Source organism: Armigeres subalbatus, chromosome 2 (genome assembly GCF_024139115.2).
Source record: "Armigeres subalbatus isolate Guangzhou_Male chromosome 2, GZ_Asu_2, whole genome shotgun sequence".
Classification (NCBI taxonomy): domain Eukaryota; kingdom Metazoa; phylum Arthropoda; class Insecta; order Diptera; family Culicidae; genus Armigeres; species Armigeres subalbatus.
In genome coordinates this window covers 215,019,798-215,042,879 of record NC_085140.1, presented here as the reverse complement: position 1 = coordinate 215,042,879, position 23,082 = coordinate 215,019,798, and the positions used below count along the sequence as shown (strand labels likewise).

General features: G+C 42.1%; 2 long non-coding RNA genes across 2 annotated transcripts; both read left to right on the top strand.

Moving 5' to 3' along the window:
• Positions 1-3,545: 3,545 nt before the first annotated feature.
• On the top strand, positions 3,546-4,849 carry LOC134215875 (uncharacterized). Its single transcript, XR_009980346.1, has 4 exons — positions 3,546-3,941; positions 4,006-4,121; positions 4,180-4,243; positions 4,300-4,849. It is a non-coding gene; the product is annotated as an uncharacterized LOC134215875 (long non-coding RNA).
• A 9,852-nt stretch (positions 4,850-14,701) lies between these two features.
• Positions 14,702-15,466, top strand: LOC134215874 (uncharacterized). The gene is made up of 3 exons (XR_009980345.1): positions 14,702-14,822; positions 14,884-14,963; positions 15,202-15,466. It is a non-coding gene; the product is annotated as an uncharacterized LOC134215874 (long non-coding RNA).
• Positions 15,467-23,082: the final 7,616 nt, after the last annotated feature.

Sequence of the window (23,082 nt, the reverse complement as noted above, 5' to 3'; positions counted from 1 at the left end):
CTTCAGGAGCGCATCTAGGTTTCCAGAAAACATGGCAGAAGATCCAACACCACTTCTACTGGCCCAAGATGATTGAAGACGTGGCTCGGTATGTTAGAAGCTGTGAAACTTGTAAAGCAAGCAAAGCACCAAATAAAGCGATGATGCCAAACATGGGAGGTCTCAAGCCGGCTCGCGTGCCGTGGGAACTAGTATCAATTGACTTCGTCGGTCCGTTCACTCGCTCACGCATCGGGAACACGGTGATGCTCGTCATAGTGGACTGGGTAACAAAATACGTCATCGTTCATCCAATGAGGTCAGCAGACTCGCTCAAAATGGTGGAATTTCTGGAAAAACAAGTTTTCCTTCGATACTCGCGGCCACGGATCATTCTCTCAGACAATGGAAAGCAGTTTCTTTCGGCAGCTTTCAAAGCTTTGATCTCCAAGCACAACATCATTCACATGAAGACCGCGTTCTATTGTCCGATGGTGAACAATGCCGAAAGAGTGAATCGCGTACTGATCACGTGCATACGTGCTCTCCTGGATGAAGACCACCGAGGGTGGGACGAGAACCTGCAAGCGATCGTCGCAGCTATAAACGGAGCAAAGCATGAAGCCACCGGAGTCAGTCCGCATTACGCCAACTTCGGCAGGGAGCTGATATTGCACACCGATCTTTACACTCAGCAGGAGTTGAATACGCCAGATGATCCCAAGGTAGCTCAAGACGTTCGTCTCTCAGCGATTCGCCGAATCCAAGAATTCATCATCCAACGCATCAAGAACAACCACGAGAAAACCAAGCAGCGTTACAACCTGAGGACACGGAACATCACGTTCAAGGTCGGCGATCTCGTCTGGCGAAGAACCTTCACGCAGTCATCCAAGGTGGATCACATTAATCGCAAGCTCGATTCCAAGTTCGTTCCAGCTACAGTGGTCAAGATTATCGGAAGCAACCTATACATGCTGGAGGACGTACGGAATGGCAAGCGTGGTCAGTACCACGCCAAGGACATTAAACCCGACTAGTGCAGTAATTAACAAGCTATGTAAACAGCAAAAGCTGTCAACAACAGATTATCCACGGAGAATCAACAAAATACGCAAGGCGGTCAAGGTTCAACGGTGCAGAACGAGGAGACAACACCCAAGGGAAGCAGAAGGTACGCAGTGAAACAACAAGCCGACAAGCTCCGGAAACACGGAGGACCTAGACGGTGCTGCTCCACGCAAAATTCGATTCTCGCCACCGAAATCAAGCTTCACCGTTCAGCGGCATCAACACGACAAACGTCCTAGCAAGGCGTCAGTCAGGTGTGATGAGCAACAACATTATATTAAACTACCTCTCCACCTTGACACTCCTTCAGCTATGTACGCAGCAATCGCTGCCAACCACAACCTTCATCGGAAAACAACATACGCTATGCGGTCATTACATCAAACAACACTAAGGCCAATCGGCCTACCACAGGCAAGGGAGACTGGAACTCTGAAGTTTGGAGTAAGAGGCTCCAGATGCCACTGAGGAACAAGCCAAATTGCGGTCCACCGCCCATTCCCATCGCGCCAGGGGATGGACCGTTTGCCGTTCACGATACGGGAGAAATCGTACCCTTCGATTCTGGAAACGGGACTTAGGGATCTCTGCAGTGCACCAGTTAGTGTCTTGGATAGGAGGAGTGGAGACCCGGAGTTGACGACCAAAAATCGGTTCAGCGCGGAGTTGATGCTTACGGCCACTATCAGGCGCAACGGGATATCAGCTGGCAGTACTGGGAGAATTGAAGGCTTCGTATGAAGCCTAAAGCAGGCGCGGGAGATTTAAACCCTGAAAGTTATGGAGGCCCCAAGTACCAAAAACAGAGTCGGCGCGGCCGAAAAAGCAGAGTCGCTACATCCGACAGGCGGCGCGGGAGGTTGGGACCCTGAAAGCCAGTAAGGAGGCTCCAAATGCCATTGACAACCAAGCAAGCTATGCAAGCAGCAGCAGAAGCAAGGAGCTGCCAACGACGAGCGAAATCGCCACTAAAACACGAAATACGGAAAAGGCTAGAGGACCAACGACAAGAAACGAAACCTCGCCATCCTTGCCATCAAGTCGACCACCACATCAGATACAGCTGCAAACACGGTCACTACCACATCATCCGAAAAAACATCGATCAGCGTTTAGCCGACTGGAGCCGGCGTACAAGCAGCATTGCCTACACAACAACAATCTTCCGAGAAGGCAAGCTAGCGACAAAGGTGCAAATCCGTCTGAACGACATTGACTGATACAGGCATGGGTCTAGAACGCAGTGGTAGTCTGTTACATGGGGGTCACTACGAAAAACTCTACCGAAGCAACGCGACCGGGGGGCGCGGTAAAACCTCCTATTGGGCTCGTAGTGATTTAGGATTCTGAAATGTTTCCTTTTCTCAAACGTAGCATTCAGTATCCGCTGTACTCGTTCTTTTATTAGCCAACTTTAGTGTACATTTTCGTTACATGTAAGATCTCTAGTTTTATTGTAGCTCCTAAAACTAGTGTAGATCAGTTTTGAGTGTTTTGCCACAGGAAGGGCATGGCACAGATGATGGGACAAGAAAAGCGCAGAGACTTTTGCTCATTAGTGAGCGTTCAGATCACCTCTGGCAGGACTCGCTGCCGTTATGTTTGTTTTGATTATGTTTGAGCTTTTGGATCTGGCAAGCAAAGATGCTTGCGTATGTTAGTATGTTGTAGTTGTCTAAATCTTAAGGTCTGCTTAAGTCGAAGACGTTTGATCTGCTCTGTCTCTCTGCGACTTCTTTATGAAGTGAGTCTAAGAGTTTTTTGTGAGCTGCTTGTCAGCGCTCACAAAAAACTCTGCGCCTGTGGTAAGGTTGTGTTACGTTAGTACCTATTAGCATACATAATTAGTTAATTTACATGAATGTGCAATCAATCACTGAATACCACCCTAAATGACAGCTGTGCTAACAAGATATGCCGCATGGGCTTAAATACGATACGGCCTAGGATAGGATGTGACAACTCAATTGAGACTGCCTTGTTGTTTTTAGTCGGTTGCTCTGACGAGGTGGTCGCCAGTGCAGCCAAAGTAATTTGGTACAAAATCTTCCAAATATCATGTATCAAAACTTGATGTTTTTCTTTCCGTTCCATCCATTATTTATGTAAGAGAAGCGAAAGACTAACAGAGAGAAGTTTTCGCTAATGAAAATATGATTTTGAGATCGAAAATGACAGAAAGGTGAATCATAATGCTTAAAATCAACAGTTTTAAACCTTTACAACCCTTGAGAATAATTTATATGGCGTTAGCAGTTCAATATAAATTTATTTTTTACCAAAAAACTGGAACTCGAAACATTTACGTAATTTGCTTAATATCAACTTTACAAACCTGCAACACGGCCAAACTAACAACATGCTGCCCTACGAAAAACGCGTCGCCACCAATCGAAGTAATCGATTGTCATTTTCAACCAATCAGCAACCGGTACGATTGTGACAGCAAATCGGTACGCTTTTTACTGACTACTTGTCACATCCTATCCTAGGATACGGCGAACAAGATCAGCGAAAAACAAACGTCATCAAAATCGGCGAACACCTACTTCCGTCAACGTCATTCCGCATTCTTCTCGCCGCCGTCAGCAGCAAAGTTGTGCAGCAAAAAAGAAAAAAATAAAAGTGCCCGTTTTTCGTACGAACGGAAAAAAATCGTCCTAGGAAGCGGACGAAGGGCGCGAGTGCTTAAGAAGGAATCGGGGAAGGAATTCCTGACGATATAGGAAAAATATTAACAGCAATTGAAATTGCTTCCCTCATTCGCACCGATTGTGCCATCCGGACCGTAATTGTGACAGCACGTGGGGACATATTTAAAGTCTAACAGACTGCTCGCTTTGAATCCCAGAGACGAATCCGGACGGGCGGGTGGACTAAAGAATACTAAGGTGAGTTGAACCTTACATCACGAAGCGCAAACTAGATCCTTTATGGTGCTGACTTTCCCTACAGCACGTCGGAACACTCCCGGTACCGTAAACCAGAAAGGGCAAGGCATTAAATCGATCGGGGCAGATTATAGCTAATTGAGTACCTATACAAAGAGCACACCCGAAATCAAACCAAAGGTGAGTCACTCCGCACAGATGTGAGAAACCTGCCAGCTCACACTTTTTCCTCCCGTAGCTCAAGGACACAGCACCGTCATCCTTCCATTCGCGGCTCGCACGACAAAAGGCCTCCACAAGGAGTAAGTCGATCCGAATAGAAGTGCCAACAAAACAACTAACGGATGCAATCCGGCAGGGCCATTTTTCTATATTTTGCAGATCGGTCACGGTGAACGGCCTTAGCCTCCCGAAAGGTAACCGCCGTGGGCGTTTCGAACACTGTGGGGATCGAAGTCTGAAGCCGGAAAAACCATCATTCAACTGTCGTGCTGGGAAGAGTTCGGCATTGCGCGAGAAGGTACGGAAGCTTGAACCGGAAAGAGAAGGACACGGACGGAGAGAAGGAGAAGGACACGGACAGCACCCGCTGGAAGAGCGATTGGCGTATCGCTGCCAATGACAAGACGAATCTTCACGCCACTTCAGAAGCACAGGGGTTCACCATTTCCTCGCGATACGAGATGCGCTCGACGGAATCCAGGTGGGAAGAACGAGAGCGGCACTGAGGATGCGGCAGCCGTGAGTGATAGTTTTAAGAAATTGAAACGAAGATGTAAGAAGACCAGGCATGCTAATCGAGTAGGAGAGTAGGGAGTCAGAAGAACGTTGAGAAGTTATGTAAATGGGTGAAATATAGGATGATATGATTGCACACTAAATTATGTTTTGTGGCGTTTATTGTTGCTAGCCGGACCGACTAATCCCCTTTTCGTCACGGAGAGGTCGTTTCACAACAAGGATTCAAAATAAAATTTTGAAAATGATTCTGAAGTTGCCTCCGTGGTATAGTACCAATGAACTTCATAGAATTTCTAATATTGAGACATTGCAACAAATGTCCAACAAAATAATTTCCAATTTTAGACAAAAATCGTTGCAATCTTCAATTGCAACGATTAACTCCTTGTACCCTTAGTATAAAATAGGTTAAGATTAGTTTAAGTTGAAAACATTGTAATTCCTACATGGTTCAATTCAACCAGAGGAAAAATTCTAACTGCCAGAGGCAATTGAAATGTATTAATAACTAAAAATATAACATAGCAAATAAGGATGATAGTGTTAAGAAAACACGGAACACCTAGTCTAAGAGATGAATGCATGTATTAGATAATTAGCAAATAAAATTATGATTAATAGTGGAAGTAAATGGAAGAATAATAGTCTTTTAACCAAATAAAATAAGTTAAAAAAAAAAAAAAAACATTAATGAAAAACCAACATCAGAACAGTAGTTACATGACTACATTTTGCCTTATTAGCTTGGGTAAGTGTTCAAATAGTATATTCGCGATACAATAAATGAAATAATGACAAAATTTTCCAAAGGCAAGTTCTTCAATCACTTCATGAATTATCTATACAATAAGGTAGGATAACATGGCGTCTGATTGTTCTCTGCAGCAACAAAGTATATTGACAAGAATAATCATGTGGAGTAAGTTAGACTACAATTTTGGTACAGATTTATCACAATAAAGCCTATTTTTCGTCACTGCAAACAAAAATAGCGTGTGCAACTCGTTCAAAACTCAATTTATGCAGCACTCGTAATAATTATCCAACTCGGCAAGCCTTGTTGGATAAAGGTGTAACTCTTGCTGAAAAAATCATCTTTTTGCAACTAGTTGCACCAACATACCTAATAGAAAGATTGCACTCAATAACAGAACTTAAATGCTATACCTCTAATGCTATTCTAACGTCATTTTCAGGTTTTGGCCAAAATATGCCCTGGAGTGAATCACTTGGGGTGGTACAGTTACCAAGCGAAGGATTTTTTAGAAAAATATTCTAGACATTACATCTAATTATCTGAGACTGTTGTATGCAACAAAGAAAGGTTATTTCTCGCAGCCACTAACAGTTGTTATATGAACTTGGCATCTTCAGATGTGCAATTTTAATGATGGTAGGGGAAAATACCTATTCTTGGCAGTCTAAGACATTCGCCAAATTGAATGATAAAAATAATGAATAATTACACTAAAACACAGGTACAGTTGACCTGGTATACATTTGTATGCTCTTTCTTTGATGATTGGTGTTCACTAAATATAACAGCTTTTACCACAAACTCAGTAAATTTAATATAAAGTAACAGGTCAACGTTTCTTCTATTGGCATAGCAATTTCTTTTATCAGCAATGAGTTTGCTCTCTTTAGCAACTAGACATGGAAGTAGAAAACTGGTAATGTATTGGTGCCAAATGCTGGTTGTTTATATCCTCCAGTAGTAAAATTCATTCATATTAATCAGCCGCACGCTCATTCCGCGTCACTCAATTTTGGAACAAATTTCATTAATTATCAAAACTGGCTTAAAACAAACCATCAATTTTTAGCCTTGGCATCAATTTTATGTCATGTAGACCAGCGGTTCTCAACCTTTTTCTTGAGAGGTACCCCTTCAAACTTATGCTTTCATTAGGGTACCCCTATTTCATTTTTTGCTGTAAATGAAAATAAGCGTATTTCATAAGATATATTAAAATCAAACCAAATTGATTTTATACGTCAAGTTTTCCACAAGACTTTTGGAGGCTTTCCGAGCCTCCAGAAACTAGGATTACGAGCCTCTTGATAAGGAGTTTCCGAGTCTACGAGCATATTGAAAGGCTTCCGAGCCTCTTGAAAGGAGGCTTCCGAGCCTCTTGAAAGGAGGCTTCCGAGCCTCTTGAAAAGAGGCTTCCGAGCCTCTTGAAAGGAGGCTGCCGAGCCTCTTGAAAGGAGGCTGCCGAGCCTCTTGAAAGGAGGCTGCCGAGCCTCTTGAAAGGAGGCTGCCGAGCCTCTTGAAAGGAGGCTGCCGAGCCTCTTGAAAGGAGGCTGCCAGGCCTCTTGAAAGGAGGCTTGAGGCCTCTTGAAAGGAGGCTTCTGAGGCCTCTTGAAAGGAGGCTTGAGCCTCTTGAAAGGAGGCTTCCAGGCCTCTTGAAAGGAGGCTTGAGGCCTCTTGAAGGAGGCTTCCGAGCCTCTTGAAAGGAGGCTTCTGAGCCTTTGAAAGGAGGCCTGAGCCTCTTGAAAGGAGGCTTGAGGCCTCTTGAAAGGAGGCTCTGAGGCCTCTTGAAAGGAGGCTCTGAGCCTCTTGAAAGGAGGCTTCTGAGCCTCTTGAAAGGAGGCTTCTGAGCCTCTCTTGAAAGGAGGCTTCCAGGCCTCTTGAAGGGAGGCTCTGAGCCTCTTGAAAGGAGGCTCTGAGCCTCTTGAAAGGAGGCTTCCAGGCCTCTTGAAAGGAGGCTTCCAGGCCTCTTGAAAGGAGGCTTCTGAGCCTCTTGAAAGGAGGCTTCTGAGCCTCTTGAAAGGAGGCTTCCAGGCCTCTTGAAAGGAGGCTTCCAGGCCTCTTGAAAGGAGGCTCTGAGCCTCTTGAAAGGAGGCTCTGAGCCTCTTGAAAGGAGGCCTGAGCCTCTTGAAAGGAGGCTGCCAGGCCTCTTGAAAGGAGACTTCAGAGCCTCTTGAAAGGAGGCTTGAGCCTCTTGAAAGGAGGCTTCCTGAGCCTCTTGAAAGGAGGCTTCTGAGCCTCTTGAAAGGAGGCTTCTGAGCCTCTTGAAAGGAGGCCTGAGCCTCTTGAAAGGAGGCTTCCCAGCTTCTTGAAAGGAGGCTTCTGAGCCTCTTGAAAGGAGGCTTCCAGGCCTCTTGAAAGGAGGCTTCCGAGCCTCTTGAAAGGAGGCTTCCGAGCCTCTTGAAAGGAGGCTTCCGAGCCTCTTGAAAGGAGGCTTCCGAGCCTCTTGAAAGGAGGCTTCCGAGCCTCTTGAAAGGAGGCCTTGAAAGGAGGCTTCCGAGCCTCTTGAAAGAAAGCCTTGAAAGGAGGCTTCCGAGCCTCTTGAAAGAAGGCTTCCGAGCCTCTTAAAAAGAGGATTCCGAACCTCTTGAAAGGAGCTTTACGAACCTCTTGAATGCAGGTTTCCAAGCAACTTGAAAGGAGGCTTCCGAGCCTCTTGAAAGGAGGCTTCCGAGCCTCTTGAAAGGAGCTTTACGAACCTCTTGAATGCAGGTTTCCGAACCTGTTGAAAGGAGGGTTCCGAAATTCTTGAAAAGAGGCCTCCGAATCGCTTGAAAAAATCTGATCTTCTTAGAGAGAGGCTTTCGAGCCTCTTGAAAGGAGACTTCCGAACATCTTAAGAGGAGGCTTCTGAGCACCTTGAAGCAGGCCTTGGAAATTCATTCAAAAACGAACGAATGCTTCGGTTTTAGCCCACAATGAGTTTTAATTTCGGTGCACCGATTGATGTTTGCTGGATGACGTGTTGCTTGCTGAACGAACAAAGGAAGAGTCAAATACAAAGCATTCGTTTTATACATTGAAAGTGGGGAGTTTTGAACGTGGCATCTTCACAAGCCGGGTAGTGTCGAGGAGACATCGTTCAGTAGGGCAGCATGAAATGAGGATGCTCCCTTCGTTCATCGGCAGTGTTTTAAATGCGAGTTATTGTTGTGTAAATACAAAACCATATTATCATACGATTCTCAGGTGGCTTCCGAGCCTCTTGAAAGGAGGCTTCCTAGGCTCTTGAAAGAAGGCTTCCGAGCCTCTTGAAAGGAGGCTACCGAGCATCTTGAAAAAAAAATGCTTGAGAGTTTCCGAACTTTTTGAAACTAGGCTTCCAAGCCTCTTAAAAAAAGGCTTCTAAGCCAATTGAAATGAGGTATCCGAGCATATTGAAAGGAGGCTTTCGAGTCTCTTAAAACGAGGCTTCCGAGCAGGAGGTTTCCGAGATTATGGGCAGGAGCCTTCCTAGTTTCTTGAAAGGAGTCTTACGAGTTGCTTTGGAAGGAGCCTGTTGAAAGAAGGCTTCTAAGCTTATTACAACGAAGCTACTGAGATTTTCTGAAAACAAGGCATTCATGTCTATCAAGTAAAGTGTACCGAACCTTTAGATTCTTGATTTTAGTGCGAAAACATAATATTTTGTCTCTCTCAGGTAGATTACATTAAAGAATTTTAAAATTTATTCATTCGACGTTTCGTCTTTTTGATTTTTTGTCACAGCCCTTCATACACTGCTCTGCTAGGGGTAGACAGGATTCAAAAGTTTTTGATCTACTGATCGCCATGCATTTGATGTACAATACAATGTTTTGAAATAGTAAATTTTAAAACTTCATCAATAAGTTTTTATTTGAATTGTAATACATCCAGCATTACGCATTTTTGTTCGAGGTACCCCCTGGCGCCAGTGAAGGTACCCCCAGGGGTACATGTACCCCAGGTTGAGAACCGCTGATGTAGACAGATAGGCAAAAGTATTTAAACACATTGTAAAACAAATTTAACCCTTATGCGCCAAAAACAGACGTGAATGGCAGATAGGGTACTAGTGTATATTGACATTTCAGTGTGTATATTGACATTTTCATAACTTTTACCATTTTCATCCTATTTGAATAATGTTGGCCATTTTGGAGAAGGGAACTTATATGCTTTTTGTCCGCTGCCAAGATTTACATCTTTTGTCTTTTGTAATGCCTTATGCAACGTACACACCAGTCAAGCAGTTTGACGAACATTGACTCCGCCCCGAGGAAAACGCTTTGGTTGCTGCTTTGTTTGAACGTGTGTGAAGTTGTTCGAACAACCATTTGACAGTTGGCGGTCATGTTGGTCAAACTGATTGACGGTGTGTACGTTCCATAAGAGTCGTGAGCAAAAATCTATCAACCAGTTTCAAATATACAACTTGCTCTTTGCGGTCCTTACATGATATGTTTGTTTCATCAAAAAAAAATCATGGTGGTTGTGTACAAGACACGACCGCTCGACGTAAACTACGTAAAACCAAATCTATACACATAAGAAAGAATTTTGTCTGTCTGCCCTTATAGATTAGGAAACGGCATGAACATTTGTATGTAGAGGTTTTTGGGAACGATAAAGATTCTTATGATGGTATTAGACCCCTCCTCTTCTGGAGGGGGGACTCCCATACAAATAAAGTACAAATTTCGTCTATTCAACCGTCTTTTAAATAATGTAAAAAATATATAATTAATCAATTTCAGGTAAAACGAAGCTCGTCGGTTCTGGTTGTATAGTATATTAACAATATATTCCACCTCGTAAGTCTTCATATGTTGAATAATGGGCAGCACTGTCCTATCCAGCCGCTGGAGCCACCCCATTCTTACACTACGTTTCACAGTTGAATAATAGATAATACCCTAAAAGTAGGCAATTATTTATGGTTGAAATGCGCTATGTAGGAACGGGAATGGTTATGATTTATTTGATGAGCTTGGAAAGTATTGAAGTTGCAAAAGGAAAGCGGTCCTGTCAGCCACATAAGGGTTAAAATACTACGATGTTACTATTACTTTTGATATAATTCATGGTCTGCGTAAAAAATCTGAAGCATTTGTATTTTAACACTTTTTTTTTAAATTAATGCCATCGCCAGATATTTTGTTCGTATTTTTGCTAAAATCAACTCACATAGAATTGTGCGTGGTATCTTTTAGCGTGTGTTTGATATGCTCACAAACTCACAAACTGCTCTATTCTGAAGTGTGTTGCTGTCAAAGAAAACGAACAGTCCCGATTTTATTTAGTGAAACATAGAGCAAATATTGCATAAATTTGCTCTTTGTGGTAATAATCAAGTGGTGATTTAGTGTGAAAAGTAGTTTACGTACCTAATTTGTCGTGTCATACGCAATAAAGAGGAGAAACAGGCGATCCAAAAAAGTAAGTAACAGTTTGCTATTCATGCGCTGCTTTCTTTGGCAATGCAATAATGGCAAGGATTTCGTAGGTGCAAATTTGTTTCGGTGATTAACACATCAAATCTTGCTACTTTTACACAAACAACTTATTCAAATGAAAGCTTAGACTTGAAATTGTGTGATTGAATCAAAATTATGTTCATAAATAGTGTATGTTTGCTGAAAAACGCAAATATTGTTGAGGGTGCCAACAACTGTCGCACCCTGCCAATGCCGTATTCTACCCTATATATTTTCTGCAACTATTTGGCACAATGAAATATTTTCCCTACCCACATACTTGGGCAACTGCGGAACAAGACCGCGTTGCTGGCAAATGGATGCAGACATAAAGGTCCATGCTTGAAAAACATCATTATCGATACTTGCTGTTGCCGTACTTAGCATAACGGCATAATATTATACCACAATACCAGGATCCACTCTCTTTTGATAAAACTTGAAAATGATTGTTATTGATACCACCAAATACTGTCGATAAATAAGAAAATGTAGAGCAGTTGGCGCTCTTTCGTTTGCCATTGACCTCAATCAGCACAGCAATAATATTAGCAACATTCCATTATACTTCGGTAAAGGCTCTATACTGCACTTCTTACCAACAGAAGCCCCTTTTTGATTTAAACAGCAATAATTACTTAAGCTAAAAATAAAGCACAAACATCAATTGGAGTACCACATCATCCAAAGGAATGCAATATTCCTACTTCTATTATCTTAAAAATAACTCGTCCAACTCAAACCTTTGTAGAGGCATGTGGCGGGACCATCATCATCATCACCTCAGATGCAGATTTAAACGGAATATTTTATTATCTAAGGCGTGCTGTAAATTCATTAATAGCAACAAGAGTATATTAGTTTTCGGAAGATTATTTGGTATTTCTGCCTTTCTCGGCTAGCTCTATTTAACTTACCCTTAACCAATCTGCATTTGACAAGGAATCCTGTCACATTGTTTCGTACTTAAAATTGGCCGGATCAGCCTATGGGCTCAAAAGTTATGATCAATATAACGTTTGGTGGATTATTCAGTTATTATGTTGGAAGCCCCATTTGTGCATATGCATGGACAACATATGAAAGATTTTATTCGATTTATTGGAAGTCACCACTTTCTTGAGGGGTAATTGAACCCACTATCCCAGTAAGCTAGACAGAAGCTGTCCCCCTTAAGCTACGAAGGATCTCCGTCGTCCTTTGAAGCTTACCAGGTACTGATGAACCTCAATGTCTAGCTCCAAACCAGAGATCATCGTGGAAACTCATATCCGTGGGTTGTGGTTGCTCAAGAAGATGACGTCAGAATCTCACGGTTATTGTTAAATTACTCTACTCACCACGTCAAAGGTTTGCGCTATCTTCAGCTTCAGCAACAGATCACTGGAGTGTCAGAGCACTTCATCGTCTATCTGCTTATCTCTGCGTAGGACGAATTTCCCTGCAAATCTTGGGACGGTAGTCAAAGAATGGGAGATCTATCGAAGTACAACCAAGTGATCGAGTTCCTGAACTCCAGGTGTCAAATTTTAGAAAACTACGAAGCTGCATTCCAGTCCGTAACTCCATCGATGAAGCCAAAGCGAATCCAGCTACCTATCAAAATGCAACCACAGAAGAGCCACGCAGTTTCATCCAACATGTAAGATTTGTGATGGTATGGTAATAAGTAATAATAATATGGTAAAAAGCATCCAAACTTTCAGTGTTCCGCTCTCAGTAACCTTACAGCGTCGGAAAGGCAAACAAATCCGCGCCGCAGGAAAGGACACCGTGCCAAGGATTGCCCTTCCAGAAAGACGTGCTTTAAGTATCATCGACGACAGTACACATTACTCCATGAGAAGGATGGTGCAACAATTTTTTTTTTTAATCTTTATTTAGGTGTTTTTTTAATTCTAGATTAAGTTCAACACCGGATGGTGCAACAAGTAATTAGAACAAGTCATGTATTACCATTCCAACATAATTAATTGTAAGCCCACCCTCTGTTCCAGTTCCGTCAACGTTGGAGGAAGAAGAGCCTGTGTCCACTACTTTCTCATCCAACTTCGCCAATTCGTCCAAAATTGTGTTGCTGCTAAGCTAAACGCCATTGTTCAAGTTTTCGATAAGCAGAATCTTCTCCATCAATGTCTTGTTTTGCTGGACAGTGGGTCTGTCGAAGAAACCAGCCAACGTATCAATAACTGGTATAAACGAATTGTGCACTTTTGCGCGTAACAAACTGACATTGGAATTCAGATCCTAAGTGTGCAGTTACCAGGCAAGTCTCGAGTATCTAGTCGCCCCGAATGCAACGGTTCGTTTCACCATTACCGTCAACGAAGATCAACGTCAATTGGAACATTCCTGATAGAATTATTTTGGCCAGATTCCAACGTATCGGTAACTTATACTCACCATGCGTAGAGCACATAAGCACGTTTGATTGATGTTTAATGATAGTTGTTCCAAGTAGAGATGGGCGCTCTGCTCAGGAGCTGTTCCAAAGATTCGCTTCCTTACATTGATCTGATGAGCCATGGATCTTTTTTAAAGAAGTCCAGCTCAGCAGCTCACTTTAAATTGATGAAATCATTATCAAACACGCCCCTAGAGAAACTCCCTCGAGCGTACGCACTCGAGTACGCGCGCTGTTGTATTTTGTACAGCACAAACGAAAATACCACGCTCGCGGTACACAACACAAGCGAGCTTGTATGAGCATTCCAGTCCAGTACCGCGCACGTGCTGATCTTTATTATTTGCACCTCAAGCACCATCAAGCCAAGCGACAGCACCATCTAGCCAAGCAACAGAAATCATTTCTGCTGCAGATAGCAATAAGAAATACACAAGCAAAAATAATCTAGCTTGCCGTCTATTTCTTAACCCATACCCACATACTCGGCGCTACAAACGGACACACAAAAGATACCTTAGTGCGGTAGCGAACGATCCGTACCAAGCAAAAGATCCGAAGATCCGAACAACTCTCAGTTCCGCTCATGTCGTCGTCCAGCTCGAAATTATTGCTGTGACATGCAAGCGAGAGCTGCGCCACCAGCTCAGATCCGTGCGACACGGATCTCGATCCGGATCAGTCGCGACCGATTCTAGCGAGCGAACCGTGTGGTTCAAACGAGCCGAACTGGGAGCTGTGTCTTGCACGGAGCGGATATTTTGCTTGCAACGGGTTTTCCCGCCAGCATACGTGTGCACTCGGTTTGTTTGTAGCACCGCCCGAATAGAAATAAATTGTACGCCGAATAGTTGATATTATTAGTTTGCCATTCCACTTGTAATCATCATAACGTATATGATATATGTGCAATTTTATGATTAACAAAAATAACGACTCGATCATATACAATAATTCACAGATTATACATGGTGTAGTAAGGATTACCTGATATCATTTTATTCTAAACGTATCTTACCATAAATAATTTAGATAGCTTTTCACCAACACAGAAATAAGGTGTTTTCATTTTCAGTGTAATTGGGTTGTTTAGCAAAGAAAAATATGAGGTTTTTTATAATTTAACATAAAGAGCATGCTTTCCTAATCTCCAAAATATTTTTATTTTGTTTGTAAACCTTTTATTTACATTTTTATATAGCAAACAATAAGCCATTTCAATCTATAGAATGACACTAACATTCATAGAATGACAGTTGGCCCATGCAGCATAAGAACAAATTTTTAGTCCCATACAAATTTAAAATGCAAATTAAAAATAGTTCCGGGGCTCCAAAAATTCTGAAAAATTGGGGTTAGGCTCAGTTTTTATGCAGATTCAGAATATGTAAAAAATATATACCCCTAAACAACCCAATTGTGACAATTTCTTTCGGCAAATGTTGTTCGTGCCAACTGCCATTTAAGTTTTTCGGCAGCAATGTGAATAAAATGCAATTCTAAAATTGCATTCTAAAATCAAAAATAAATTGGTTTGAATACATGTAATTGGACTCTATATATTATACGACGTAGAAAACTAACATAAATATTGTTTATTTTCAGAAATACGTATACCTCCTAAGATGAAAATAAGTACGCTATTTCATTATCGGATTCGGCTGAACCGCGGAACGTTTGTGAAGGTAAGAAGTCTATGATAAACAGTTAACCTATGTATATTCAAACGCGCCGCTGCGCTGGGCTTTAAACCTATTGAAACAGTTAAAAAAATGGAGAGAAAAGGCGATTTTTGTTATTTAAAAAATCTCAGATAACCATTTGCAAGCAGAATGGCTTGCTATTATCAAGAAGTCAAAACATTAATGATGCTCAAAACTCCATATATATTACAGACATTCATTTTTTTCTCTTCTTTTATAGGAACAGGAATGCAGCACCACCGGAAAAAGCAGATCCTCTGGACATGGGCAAAGATTCAGCACCAAACAAAAATCATTCCAGAGGTAGTTTTTGCTGTTCTTAGATATAATTGTGAAAATTTGAAGCAGCAATTGTATTATACAAGCAATTTTAACTTGGAAAGCAATGATTTATCAAGCCATAATCATTTTATTAGGCAATTTATTATCATTAGGCAATTTAAAAAAACCGTTGATATTTTTTAATAAATTAGGAAAACTTTTTAATATTTATATAAGATAATAAATAAAATATGATGAAAACTTGTTTTGTGTTCAATTATTTGATCATAAACTGAAAAAACACAAAAATGCTATTTAAATCATAGCAGGAATCATACTATTCTTTAACTATCATATTCTGTATCGTATTTTGTGAAATAATATTATACGTACTGTAATTCGGTTATTGTATAATTGAATGCTTATCATACACCTTTCAATTTGAATTAAGCACAAAAGCATACTATCGATCATCTACGTTGAATACAATTATAATCCAAATCATCACAAGTAAAAAAAAACGATGATAAACTAACGATATCTGGTAAAATCGCTTAACAAAAACATATGGAAAAATTGCTTTTATTGAATGGTAACGATACTTAACGACCCGTTCAGTGTATCGTCCAAAATCAAACTATTATAGACGATATCGTAAATATGATTCTTGGTGTAATTATCGTTTGATATTTTTAATGATTTCATTAAAACTTCAATAACAATTCTTTATAATCAAATAACGATAACCAGAAAAATAGTAGTATAATTTCATTCTATTCGGGCGTGCTCTGTATTTTTTTACTCTCTTGTTTTTATTTCTCTCGCATTTCGGGAACCAATATAATCCAATGCACCGAATGGACACAATGACGTTTGAGACGGGCGCTGTTTACTAAAAATGAACACTTGCATGAACTCGATGAATGAAAAAGTATTCATTCTAAGTAAACAGCGCACCGCTCAAACGTCAATGATGAGCTCGGTGCATTGGACCATAGATGAATAGGCTCGCTTGTATGAAAATGTCAACTACGCATGGTTAGAAGGGTTAGAAGCGCGCGGAAACTATAGGCATTGATTTACTGCACCCAGTATGAAGAAAAAACTTATGACACGTGGTATGGTTCATATACATATCAGAGACTTGGGACTGAATTATTCAAATCGACGATTTGAGAAACGTTATCAACAAAATGTAACTTAGAATTATGAATAGAAAATAATGTTGCGTTAGTGTTTGTACAGAAATAAATGTGATGGTTCTAAATGAACTCCTAGACTTCAAAACTTGACGGTCAGAAGAAGCGTAATAAATGTTATTAGGTTAAAATTGTAGAAATCATTACCTCACTGTAGCTTAACATTTTAAAAATTTCAAAGTGAGGTAAATAGATGAATAATGAATGAATGAATAAATTAATGAACGACATAAATTTTTCAAATTTTTGAACAATAATTAAAATAATAATATTAACAATTATGTTTTAATATATGTAGCATCAAAGAACTGAAGAGCTGATCCAAGGAGCTGACTCTTTTCAATGAGCTGAACGGATCAGATCCGCTCACTGCAATGAGCTGTTTTGCACATCTCTAGTTCCAAGCTGGACGATAGCCGTGCTTTAGCTTTGAAACGATTTTTGATTCTGGAGAAGCGATAGATGAACAATCCCTAATTACAAAGGCAATATGTGGAGTTTATGCAGGAGTATGACATGTGTGTCTCGACTTCTCTGGGCATAAAAGTATCATCGTGTTAGCCTCATGATAAAATGGTAACCTGGCTTAGAAACCTCGCAGTTAATAACTGTGGAAGTGCTAAATGAGCACTAAGCTGCGAGGCGGCTCTATCCCAGTGTGGGGATGTCATGCCAAGAAGAAGAAGAAGGTGACATGTGTGTGGGGCCCTCCCTAGCCGTGCGGTAAAATGCGCGGCTACAAAGCAAGACCATGCTGAGGGTGGCTGGGTTCAATTCCCGGTGCCGATCTAGGCAATTTTCGGATTGGAAATTGTCTCGACTTCCCTGGTTTTAGGCCCAGGCCCAGGCCCATCGTGCTAGCCTCATGATATACGAATGCAAAAATGGTAACCTCGCTTAGAAACCTCGCAGTTAATAACTGTGGAAGTGCTTAATGAACACTAAGCTGCGAGGCGAACGTAATGCCAATAAGAAGAAAAAGATGACATGTTTGTGTGTCATGCAGTGTCAAAGTTTCCCGGTGGTCCACTTTGCCGGAAAAGGCCGCGTCCATAAATTTCGCGTCCAAGTAGGGCGAAGGCAACAGTAGGTCAGCAACAGCAAGTTTCCCGCTATCGATGTCGACCGAGAGTGCAGCAAAGCTCACTTCTCGAGAAGCGAGACTCCGACGATGCACATATATTTCATATAGGTTACTGCAACTCATATGTGACCAGATTTATTCGCAATCAAGTTGCTGCAACAAGATTTGCCTGATTTGTGCTGTTCGGGGAAGATTTCCGTAGCGTAGAATAAATAGGAGAAGCAATAGAGCGCCTACCACAGGAAAGGAGAGGGGGTTTGCAAATCTGTTAGAGCGAATGTACTCTATGTTAAGAGCAGCTCACAACAGCACTTGTTCCCCATGTTAGGGGCGGGTGATCATCATCTATAACCGTATGATCCGTCCACGCCTCCCGAAAGAGTTTATTGCCTCTATTAATTTCCCCCTGCCGGGGGCAGCAGGGACTGTGTCCAAGGGCGATCCCTTCCCAGGCCAGCAGCGAGTTGTGGTGCTTGCCTAGGATGTGGTTGGGTTCGACAGTGGGCTCTGTTGAACTTTTATAAAAAGCTGCTAGTATTCGCAAGTGGGCTCCGCCTAAGATACCGTACAAGCCCAAGTCCTGGACGGCCCTCCGACGAGACAGAAGTTTTGCGCAAGCCCAATAAGCTGCCTTTAAAACCGATTATCAAGAACAACATGGAAGATAATACGACTCGATACAATCGGCAACGACCTAGGCCTCAAATAAAGGATCGCGATTGGAAGCTTGAAACATGGAACTGCAAATCATTAGGTTTAGCAGGTTGCGACAGGATAATCCACGATGAATTACATCACCTCAACTTCAACGTCGTAACGCTGCAGGAAATCTACTAGACAGAACAGAAAGCGTGGAAAAGCAGGCATCGAGCGGCTACCGGGCTAACTTCTACCAAAGTTGTGGCACCACCAACGAGCTGGGAACCGGCTTCATAGTGCTGGGCAAGATGCGTCAACGCGTGATTTGGTGGCAGCCAATCAACGCAAGGATGTGCAAGCTGAGATTAAAACGCCGTTTCTTCAACTATAGCATCATCAAGGTGCACTGCCCACACGAAGGGAGACCCGACGATTAGAAAGAAGCGTTCTATGCACAGCCACCTGGCACGACGCCATGTTTCTGTAGCCAACATCTCAGTGTAAAATTCATGATGGTATGTGTTTTGTTTACAAACATCACATTTGATTCTCATTAGGATACAGAACTGTCAGTGGGATACGGTCGCGCAATGTTGGCTGCAAAACAAACCTATTGTGTGAGATAGGGATGCCACCGGGCTGTCTATGCACAACTGGAGCAGACATACGATGGGTGCTCACTGCGAGACGTCAAACGCTCAGGTATCACTGAAAAAAACTTTGTTGTAGAAATTACAATTTTGTGGTAAAATTAAGAACAGTACCGACGTTTTTCAACTGAAGGGACAAATCGCTTAATTTTACCATAAATGTAGTAAATCTGATTGATATTATTTTCAATTTTACCACAAAAATTGTTATTTAGCATAGACACAAACAAAATAGTTGATTTTACCACACAATTTTACTATATTTTCAGTAAGAATAACCATGTGAGCGGTTGAATATACTATTTTTATCGTAAGATAGACCATATTTTAGTCATTTTAAGACGAATGGCACTTCGGTTGAAAAACGTCGGTACTGTTCTCAATATTACCCCTAAAATGGTAGTTTCTACTATAAAATTTTTCTCAGTGTAGGGAGAAAGAAAATGTAAAGACCGGCCATCACTCAAAATAATGTTCACTTAGAAGCTACTTGAAAACATATGCAGATATTTTCCATGTAGTTTCGTGTGTAAAAATTAAATGATTTATTAGTGATAGCACTCATTATTCTTAATTTACTAGAAAATAAAATAAAATTTAAGTGAATTTTTGTTTGGCCATGTACTTAAATTTTAAGTGAAACCTTGATATTTTTTTGTATAGTATCCCTATTAGTGATGTGTATCCCGTCCACTAGAAGCGGACGAGAGCAAAAAATAGGAGTAGAAAACTATTTCATACTCAAACATTTTGCTTCGCAATTCGTTCTCATAATGCTTTTGCAAAATGTTTCATTAGCGATAGTTGATAAACATACATTTCGCTCTGAGAACCCCACTCATATATTTTTCATACATTCATTTTGAGTAGAATTCACTAGAAGAGTATATAGATATTATTTTCAATGTTTTCTAATGAATTCCACTACATTTCTTATTAAGATGCACTTGTGATTTGAGTAAGTTTTATTTGATTCCAGTAAGGCCGATGAAAGTTTAGATTTTTAAAGTCTACATGACTTTTTATAGTGGAATTAAAGTGACAATTATTTTGAGTGATCAGACCGGATAATCTGCATACCGTATCGAACGACAACGGCCAACGATGCATACGCTTTGCAGTCTCCCGTGGCATGGTAGTCTGAAACACTTTCTTCGCCCGTAAGAACATCCGCAAGGCCACATGGAGATCACCAAACCTAACACCTAACAGAAACCCAAATCGACCTCGTTCAAATCGACGACAAATTCTTCTCTGACATTATATTGAATCCAACCACTACCTCGTTGCGGTATGCATGCGCTCAAAACTATCGACGGTGTGCAACACGCGTCGAAGCCGAACGCCGCGGCTTAACATTGGGCGGCTACAAGACGATAGACTACGCGCAGCAGCTGGAAGTGACACTCCCAACGGAAGAGCAGCAAGACGCAGTTTATCTTGTAGATGGCTGGAGAGATATTCGATCCGCGATTGGTAGCAGCGCAATCACTGCACTTGACACGGTGCCCCCGGATCAGAAAAACGACTGGTATGACGGTGAATGCGAGCAGTTAGTTGAGGAGAAGAATGCAGCATAGACGAGAATACTGCAACACCGCACGAGGGCGAACGAGGCACGATACAAACGGGCGCGGAACAGACAGAACTCGATTTTCCGGGGGGGAAAACGCCAGCAGGAAAATCGAGACCGTTAAGAGACGGAGCAACTGTACCGCGCTAAAAACGCACGAAAGTTCTATGAGAACTTGAACCGTTCACGTAAGGGACACGTGCCACAGCCTCATATGTGTAAGGACATAAACGGGAACCTTCTTACAAACGAGTGTGAGGTGATCCAAAGGTGGCGGCAGCACTACAAAGAACACCTGAATGGCGATGTGGCAGACGAAGATAACGGTATGGTGATGGACCTGGGAGAACGCGCGCAGGACATAATCTTACCGGCTCCGAATCTCCAGGAAATCCAGGAGGAGATTGACCGGCTGAAGAACAACAAAGCCCCTGGGGGAGGGAGGAGCCTCCAACTACCAGGAGAGCTATTTAAACACGGTGGTGAGGCACTGGCTAGAGCGCTGCACTGGGTCATTACCAAGATTTGGGAGGAGGAAGTTTTGCCGCAGGAGTGGATGGAAGGTGTCGTGTGTCCCATCTACAAAAAGGGCGATAAGCTGGATTATAGCAACTACCGTGCAATCACTTTGCTGAACGCCGCCTACAAGGTACTCACCCAAATTTTATGCCGTCGACTAGCACCAACTGCAAGGGAGTTCGTGGGGCAGTACCAGGCGGGTTTTATGGGCGAACGCTCCACCACGGACCAGGTGTTCGCCATTCGCCAAGTACTGCAGAAATGCCACGAATACAACGTGCCCACACATCATCTATTCATCGACTTCAAAGCCGCATATGATACAATCGATCGGGACCAGCTATGGCAGCTAATGTACGAACACGGTTTTCCGGATAAACTGACACGGTTGATCAAAGCGACGATGGATCGGGTGATGTGCGTAGTTCGAGTTTCAGGGGCATTCTCGAGTCCCTTCGAAACCCGCAGAGAGTTACGGCAAGGTGATGGTCTTTCGTGTCTGCTATTCAACATCGCTTTGGAAGGGGTAATACGAAGAGCAGGGATTAACACGAGTGGTACGATTTTCAATAAGTCCGTCCAGCTATTTGGCTTCGCCGACGACATAGATATTATGGCACGTAACTTTGAGAAGATGGAGGAAGCCTACATCAGACTGAAGAGGGAAGCTAAGCGGATCGGACTAGTCATCAACACGTCGAAGACGAAATACATGATAGGAAGAGGTTCAAGAGAAGACAATGTGAGCCATTCACCACGAGTCTGCATCAGTGGTGACGAAATCGAGGTGGTAGAAGAATTTGTGTACTTGGGCTCACTGGTGACTGCCGAAAATGACACCAGCAGAGAAATTCGGAGACGCATAGTGGCTGGAAATCTTACGTACTTTGGACAAGACGCTCCGATCGAATAGAGTTCGCCGCCGTATCAAACTGACAATCGACAAAACGCTCATTAGACCGGTAGTCCTCTACGGACACGAGACCTGGACGATGCTCGTGGAGGACCAACGCGCACTTGGAGTTTTCGAAAGGAAAGTGCTGCGTACCATCTATGGTGGGGTGCAGATGGCGGACGGTACGTGGAGGAGGCGAATGAACCACGAGTTGCATCAGCTGTTGGGAGAACCATCCATCGTTCACACCGCGAAAATCGGACGACTGCGGTGGGCCGGGCACGTAGCCAGAATGTCGGACCGTAACCCGGTGAAAATGGTTCTCGACAACGATCCGACGGGCACAAGAAGGCGAGGTGCGCAGCGGGCAAGGTGGATCGATCAGGTGGAAGATGACTTGCGGACCCTCCGTAGACTGCGTGGTTGGCGACGTGTAGCCATGGACCGAGCCGAATGGACAAGACTCTTTTATACTACACAGGCCACTTCGGCCTTAGTATGAATAAATAATAATAATATAGATTTAACTTATGATGTATATCATCGCACAGCACACATAACCATTCTTCACGCGAACTACTTATAAATTATATATCCAAATAATCTTTAGAGTAAAATCAGCAGTGATTCAAATCGTTCGGGGCTGTCAGTTTGAATATGAATCTGAATCATGCACTTTCCCAGTAGTGGCTCAAGATTCATTTTTTATAACAGTCGAGATTCAAAAGTTAAAAACTGTTATACCGCTCAGTTCTATTTTCTGCAGATTTGAACCACGAATGAATCACGAGATTCAAATATTTTTCAATTGTTTTGGTGCATGAATGCGTCGTTTTATGTACGGATCAATCCACTTTGCATTTACCGCGCCTTCCTCAGCAGCAACATCATCATTTCAATTAATGGAAAAACAATCAAACATGAATAGAACACAGCAAAAAATAATGTAATCTGCATCGATGTAATTCAAGCGATGTACGAAAATTTCTATGTAACTCAAAAATCATAATGCATAATAATATTCATTTTGATGTAATTTCACATTGCCTTGAAATTACACAAAACAAATTGATCATCTTCCCATTACGTCGCTTTTGAGTAATATTCGATTGTCAAAACATCTAATATCACACAGAAAATGATGCAACCAATAAGATCCAACAGACTTGTGTAAAATTACACAAATTCGATACAATTATGTATCATTGATATTTAATTTCCTCGCAACACTGCGGACTTGACATCTCGAACTTCTGCAAACGTTGATTCTGTTTTGTCGCC